Source organism: Mus caroli, unplaced genomic scaffold (genome assembly GCF_978045245.1).
Source record: "Mus caroli unplaced genomic scaffold, Mus_caroli_1 scaffold_15, whole genome shotgun sequence".
In the NCBI taxonomy this organism is placed as follows: domain Eukaryota; kingdom Metazoa; phylum Chordata; class Mammalia; order Rodentia; family Muridae; genus Mus; species Mus caroli.
In genome coordinates, this window is record NW_028227270.1 from 107,404,728 (window position 1) to 107,412,120 (window position 7,393).

Genomic DNA, 7,393 nt, shown 5'->3' on the forward strand with positions numbered 1-7,393 from the left:
CTTGGACTGAACCCTCTGGAACCTAGAGCCAAGTAAATCCTCTTGCTCATGCCAGGTTTCTGTCATAGAGAAAGAAAACCAGCACAGCGGAGCTTCTGCAGATTCCCAGTGCAGAGGGTTTGTTTCAGAGTAAGAGAAGCTATGTCCCATGTGTAGTGTGGCTCCTCCTCCAGCCTGCTCTACCCTCTCTGGCAACCCATTCCTTGTCCCATTTTTCTTGCACCTATGATGTCTCAAGAAGCTCATTTATTGTTGAAATGACTTGAGTTTTAAAAAATGATTTATTTTTATTTTTATTTTTATTTTATGTGCATCTGGAGTTTTACCCACTGGTGTGACTGTTGGGTCTCCTGGAACTGTTGAGAGCCACCATGTTGTGTGTTGGGAATTGAACCTGAGTCCTCTGGAAGAGCAGTCAGTGCTCTTAACTGCTGAGCCATCTTTCCAGCCTGACTTTTGAGTTTCTTGCTTCTTATTGGTGATGTCAAGACTAGGCAGACAGGGAGTTAGCTGTGAGGGAACCCAGGACAGGGCAGCTGAACCTTAGTAGCTAGCTGTGTCTCCAAATGTTTAGAACACCCATCTATGGTGGCACCCAGTATTACATACTTCTTCAGTTGAGTTTTACCCGAAGAGGAGATGTGCTTCCCTCTAGCATCCTGGAGGCTGAAGCTAGATTCTTCCCTCTGTATCAGAAACTAGGACATCAGGGCACTTTCCCAATTCTTACATGAATACTAGCAAAGGGTCTGTACTCTCAGGAGACCTTGGCTTTATTATCATATCATTTGCATAGTGGGTTTTGACATCTTTTGAGAGCTCATTAGGAGGTTCTATCATGGATTGTGGCTACCTTTGACCTAAACGTAGTTCTCCTCTATGGTGGAAGGTCATTTACCTATATCTGGGAAGGCTGTCTTCTCCAACCAACTAAGCCCAGAACTTGAGGAGGGATGAGTGTGAAGCCATGAGGGAGGTAGGATACACACACACCTTGCCAGCCCGATCAGCCAAATCAACCACACAGCCTTGACTCCCGTTGTGGGCTTTTCAAGAAGATTATGGGAAGAAATACCCTACAGGACCACCACTCTACAATACAGGATCCAGTGGGCTGTTCCACCCACCTGGGTTAGCCTGCTCCACTCTTTCTTTGGAGTGTGCTATTATTATTATTATTATTTTTAGTTTGATAAGATATACTTCTGCTTAAAGTATCTGGTTTTTTTTTTTCTGAATTCTTTCCTTTGAGAAATCTTCACCCTATTATGTGAGAACAATACGCCCACCCCCCACCCCAAGTGCACATCCATTGGTCAGGAGCCCTGTGCTTCCCTCTACTGCCTATATCTTCTTTTCTGCTGTATCATCCCTGGCTCGGATAAAGTACAGTAAGAAAACCCAACTGAGCTGTACAGACTGAGGGAGGGGGAGGCAGACTTAAGAGCACCACACAGCAGCTACCTGTGCACCCGGTGGTAGGAGAGAGTTGAACCCTAGGAATCTGGAATGCCAGGATAGAGACTGGGCATGCTTACTGGGCTGTACACTGAGTGTGTACAGAAAGGTCCTAGAAGAGACACAGAAGACAAAGGCAGGAAGAGAGGCAAGAACTGCTGAACTGCCACAGGGAAGGACATGGTGGGGGCATGAAGAAGAAGAATGTGATACTGAGTGAGTCCTGTTCATAAATCTACACCTTCCCCTGCCCAGAGAGAGTTCAGAGGACTCTATCATTCCTTTGTTTCTCTTGAGGTCACTAAAGGCATCGAATTCTCCACTCACAACTCTCCATTGCTCTTCTCAGACACAGTGCACCTCCATCCTTGCCCTGGAGGGTCAGGGAGCCTATCAGTCTACTACAGCACACTCTTGCCCTCAAATTCCACCATGCATGCCTACTGGATTTGGCTGTATTTGCTTGGCTGCAGGCTGCCTCTTCTAGACAGACTATAACAGGTGGAGCCCTGGATAAGTACCCATAGGTATGTACATCCTGGGGCTAAAAGACAAGCTAGCTGTGTACAGGGAGGAACAGATTTCCCCAAGATAGCTGAATAGGACTGAACATGATCAACTCACTTCCCCTTAGCACATCACAGGATATGGGCTACAGAAAAGACCGCTGTAAGTTTCCACCCAGCATATGACCTGCAGGTGATCTAAGACAGTGAAAATGGTTTCTCAATCAGGCTAGAAAGACCCTATACTAGACACAAACAATGGGCAAGTCCAACTGTCCACACAGATAAGAAAAGGATGTGTTAGCTCCAGATGCCTGGAGTTTGAGAATCCTGGACTACCGCAAACCCTTACCAGTAGTGGGTTAGCAGAAATGCACCCTTCTCTTTTAGTGGTGTAATAGTCACGGTGGGGGCATGTGGCCCCCTGCAGAGTGATCCATGCTGTGCTACAAACAGGGGCTGGCCATGCCAGTGCTCACATATGCTCACATGTGCTCTGCCTCCCGGAGCCTGGCCCCACAGGGACATAATCAACCCCTCCGTGAATTTGGTCCTCACCTGCCCAAGAGGTTCTGGTAACAGTGGGACCACTGTCAACCCAGTTGTGCTTCCTCTGTGGATCCATCATCCTTTCCTGTTTTCTAAGCCTGAGTCTCCTATTTGGACAACTTGGAGGGGTTGAAGAAAAGACCTCCAGGTTGTGTCTCAGACACAACACCAGGAGGAACCAATGGGAAGGAGAAGGACACAAAAGCGTGGTGAGGGGCAGCTAACAGCTCACGGGCACTGTATGCACATGTGCTGAGAAGCAGTCCCTTAGACCTCAAAGGACAATGAAAGTGTTTCTCCTATCTCATGGGACCTCTTCAACCTCTTCACAACCTCAGTACACATCCCAAGAGGGACAGCTGACTCAACCTCTCAGAGGGAATTCTGAGGAGAAAGAAGGACATCTCCTAAACTTTGGGAAGAGCCTCAGTTACTCACTCTTCCCCTCCATGTGGCTCGGTCATATCACTTGTCATCTCTGCATACTTTCACTGAAGTCCCCACCACCCACCGAGGGCACTGCCACAACACTTTCCAACTATGATGCTTTGCAAAACCCCAACCCAGCAAGTGTCACATGAGGATCAACTGAGGCTATTTCCATCATGTACCCAGCAAGAACTGCGCTTCAGCCCTGGGCCTGCTCACCTGGGCTCTGCCCTGCCTGCCTCTGATAGGCTCAGCCTTTGTGGCTCTGCCTGTAGACACCCCGAGACCTCAAGGGCACATGATTTACTGTGTCTTCACTACTACTTATGTGTCCTCACCCCTCGAGGGCAGCAAGGCCCACCTACAGTAAGCAACACACAGTCCCATCTGCCAGCAACTGCAGCAGCTGCTGCCACAATGGCTCCGCGTAGCTCAGTGCACCGATCTCTTTATGCATGTCCCGATCTTTCCACATGAATCTTTCAGGAGCTTTTCTCGCCTCTGTTTTGTTCCCTATGTGGACACTCCATTTGTGTCTTCCCCTCCGGTTTCTTGAAAGGCCTTGGCTTATTCTTAGTTTTTAGGTAGCCACTTAAAGCCTTCCAGTAGCATGGAACTGGACACTTTGACACTTACGTGGTTTCTCTGACTTTCAGTGGAAATCTATGTGATATCCAGTGTTGATGTTTTTGGAGAATTTAAGATGTTTCATGTTTGGTCTAAGAAAACTGAATGAATAACTGTGACCTGAAGACCTAAAGTCTCAGAGCTTGAATTTGTCTAAAGGCAGTAAAGATGTTGCAAAGGAGAAAAAAAAAAAAAAAAAAAAGAAAATTATCAGATTGGATAGCAGAATGTAGATTTAAAAAAAAAAAAATTGACATTAGGCCGGACAGTGGTGGCAAACACCTTTAGTCCCAGCACTTGGGAGGCAGAGGCAGGCGGATTTCTGAATTCGAGGACAGCCAGGATTACACAGAGAAACCCTGTCTTGGAAAAAAAAAAATCAGTCATTGCTTCAAATTCCCCCCAAAGGCGCTTCTAATACACCTTGCCAAGACCCCCCCACCCCCCACCCCCCGCGTCGAGCAGACAAAGTGAGACAAAGTCAGGAAGGTGGCATGGGATCTGGCAGTACTGCTGGACTGCATCCCTGGCAGGTGCTGAGTGTGACTGTGCCCTAGGTGGAAGCAAACACAGCCACTCTCCGTCCCAGGTGTCCAGGGATCCTGAGACAGGCCAAAGGCAAGGGCCCGGTGCCATCTGAAAATCCACAATTATAAAGAATGATGGAGATTTGGGAGCTTTGGGGATGGCCATTCTTCAGACCCTATGGAATGAACAAGGGAAATCTCCCCTATGGGTACTTTCTCACAGACTACCATGAAAAGGGGGGACGGCAGGTCAGGATGGCCCTCCCTTCCCTGTGCAGTTCCCTGCCCAAGTCCCTCCATTGCTTCCTCCATGGGTTTTATTAGGAGGGGAAAGGACTGGGGCCTAAGGGTTGCAGGTTCCATAGCTCTCAGCCTGAGAGTCCCTTGGTTAGCAATGCACCCCAGCAGGTTCTGCATTTTCATCGCTACCTCTCAGCAGGCGGGAGAAATCCAGAAACCCCAAGTACAGTTTACAAGCACCTTGTGTCTTGTTTCTCAGGACTGAAAGCACCAGGTCTTCCCCATCCCACCCCCAAGTGGCCAATACCAGGTTAACAGGACCAGAAGAGGAGGTGGCTGCCTTCCTCCTTGCAAGCCAACAAGAGGAAAAGGGCGGTGGTGACCCAGTAATGAAGAACCAGCCAGCCTGCACGCAGCCCAAGAGCCTAGCTGCAGCCGTGGGGGCCATCACACCTCGCTTTGGAGCAGACGGCAGGAGTGACGCTTTTTCACCAGAACCCCAGCACAGTCTCGCAGACTTGCTCTGGCTGAAACGCCAGCCTGTCTGCTGCCAGCCTTTTACAGACCCGGGAGGCCTGGGAACCGAGGACGGGATTTATCTATCGCTGGATCAAACTTTCACATTTGGAAGTATCCTCACTCACATCTTAGCTCAAAATACACGACAAGAAGCAGACTAGTCTAAATGAAGGAGCCTTTTGCAGCCATAACTGGCATCTTGCCTCATTATTTCCCAGGAGACTAAAAATTAAAGCAAAGCTCGCTCTCCCAAAGCTATGCCCCGTGAGCTCAGCAGCGCGTTTCAGCACCTGCTTCGGGGACAGTCGCCATCGAGAGGGAGGGCACAAACTCGCCCAGGTCACCGTGCTCTCCCCTCTCTACCCCAGGCAGTTGTCCTGGCGTCGGGAAAGCAGAGGGCGTCTGCGAACCCCTGCCAAAACACTGCTCCAAACAAAATTATCAGTGGCCATGCCATCCATCTCCTGTGATCTTCTGCATGGTGGGGGGTGGGACGAGGGGGCGTCCCTTATGATCATGGCCAGCCATAAGGGACCTCTACGCCCCACTGATGAAGAAGAGTCCCATGGGAGCCTCGGCCCTCCTCGACCCCGGGGGATTCGGCTGTGTCCCCCGAGGCTCGGGCTACCTGTGGACATTAGGGAGGCGCCCCGCGGCCGTGCACCAAGCGGCCGCCACCTCAACGAACCACAGGTCTTTGTGACGCGTGCCGAGGCACCTCCAGGGAAGACCCAGGAGCTAGAATGTCTCTTCAGTTCTGAGACTTTTAGATTTCGCCCAGGGTCTCACGGAGCTGTCGGGGCCCGGACCGAGGTTCCCCGACGAGGCGCCGCGCCCTCCCGGGGGCTCGGGCGCCACTTACCGCAGCCGGCGCGCAGCCGGCGCTGCTCAGACGCGGGCTGGGTCCCCGGCGCGGCGCTCGACGGGGTTGGCCAGGCCAAGCCGCATCGCTCGCCCCGGGCTCAGTGAAAGCGCGCCCCGCGTCGCCACCCGCGGGGTCCCGGACCACAGAAGACCCTGCGCGTCTGGGGAGAAAAGGGGGCGCGGCGCCGAGCACAAGCCACAGCAAAGCCAGCCGCAAGCGGGACCTCGGGTCTGCGCAGTGGGCCCACGGGGTGCAAGACGGTGACCCCCAACCCTCGCCTGCTGCGCCACGCTGGCCGCACCCACTCCTTCGCACCCACTCCGCAGCAGGTCTCCTCCCGCGCCGGGAGGGGCCGGGAAATCCCGCCCGCCGCCGCCGACGTCACTGGTGCGTCACTGGGGCTCCCACTCCGGGCTCCGCGAGCCCCTAATCCCGGGCCTCACCCAAACCCGCCCTCCCGGGGAGTGCGCAGCCTTGGAGGGTTCATGGCTCGAGGCAGATCCCCAAGTGCAGAGTGGGGACGGCCAGCTCAGGGTACTTCACCTGGGGACACCTAGGGTGCCTCACGCCGAGGAAGGTGGGCGCTGTTAGCGCAGATGCTGAACATCTGGAAATGCGCACCAATCTTACGCAGACGTCGCTAAGCAACGCGGGCAAGACCGCCACCGGGCCTGGCTTGGCAGAACAGCTGCCTCCCAGCCAGTCACAAGGGTGCGAGTGGACAGCAAGGAACTGCTGCCGCGGGGAATCCTGGCGACTCCCAGCGGTGAGATGGTCATGGCCTGCCAAGCCTGGTCCTAATGGAACTGTGTTTTGTGTATCTCATTGTAAACCGATAAATTACCAAACTCCTCTTCCTTGAGACGCAGCTTCAGCCACGTCTGTTTTTCAACTCAGGAAATAATACAAAAAGCCCTCTGAAGACAGAAGCAGCAAAAACATTTCAGGCAGTAGATGCATAAAGAAGGAGGAGACCGTATTACTTCTGTCTGAACACCACTGACAGATTTCTTGAAAATCTTCCTTCCTCCTGTTCACCTTAGCTAACTATCCCTGCAGAAAGTGACACTACACAGGGTGCCTTAGATTTTCGCAGATCTATCTGACATGCCTCACGGTACCGTGGACAGAGGTGCACTTAGGCTGCTGAGTGAAACTGCCCAGAGAGGCTGGAAAGACCCAGTGGGGTGGGAAATCACACTGATTGTCTTCACAGTTCCCAGGAGTCCCTTTAGGCCTCAGAATTAAATGACGTCGCAATGATTTAGCCAGTAATATTCACAAGGCAGAGACTGAGACCCTATAGTCACTACTGTTGAAAATTCAAGCAGCACACAATCGTGTCCACTATTTTTCCTCTTGGATTCACTTCTCCCCTGCAATCCCTGGCTCGGTTGTACACTCTTTCCACAAACCAGCTGCAGGAAAGTTGACCTTAGGTTTCCTTTCACCAGAATTCTAACGAGTTGTGCCAACTGTTCAACTGCATGGCACTTCAATAAATAAACTCTCTGGTAGACTGGGTGGCTACTGGGACTCCTCCATTTCTTCCAGGCTCCTTCTTGTCTTACACACATACAGACCAATATTCAGTGGCTCTGGAGGGAGTTGTATCCCTTTGGGCAACCTCCTACACAAAGACCCTACCCTCTTCCAGGAGCAGCCCTTCTGGG

At 51.9% G+C, this 7,393-nt stretch overlaps 1 protein-coding gene across 2 annotated transcripts in view; it reads right to left on the reverse strand.

Annotated features, from left to right (window-relative positions):
- Gng4 (G protein subunit gamma 4) overlaps window positions 1–6,608 on the reverse strand; it is a 43,467-nt gene extending 36,859 nt beyond the window's left edge. Inside the window, exon 1 of one of the 2 annotated variants that reach the window (XM_021180709.3) lies at window positions 6,264–6,608. The gene's annotated coding sequence lies outside the window, so the exon portion shown is untranslated. Of the gene's footprint in view, window positions 1–5,717; window positions 6,071–6,263 lie in introns of those variants that run through there. The other variant, XM_021180707.2, reaches the window with a different exon arrangement.
- Window positions 6,609–7,393: the final 785 nt, after the last annotated feature.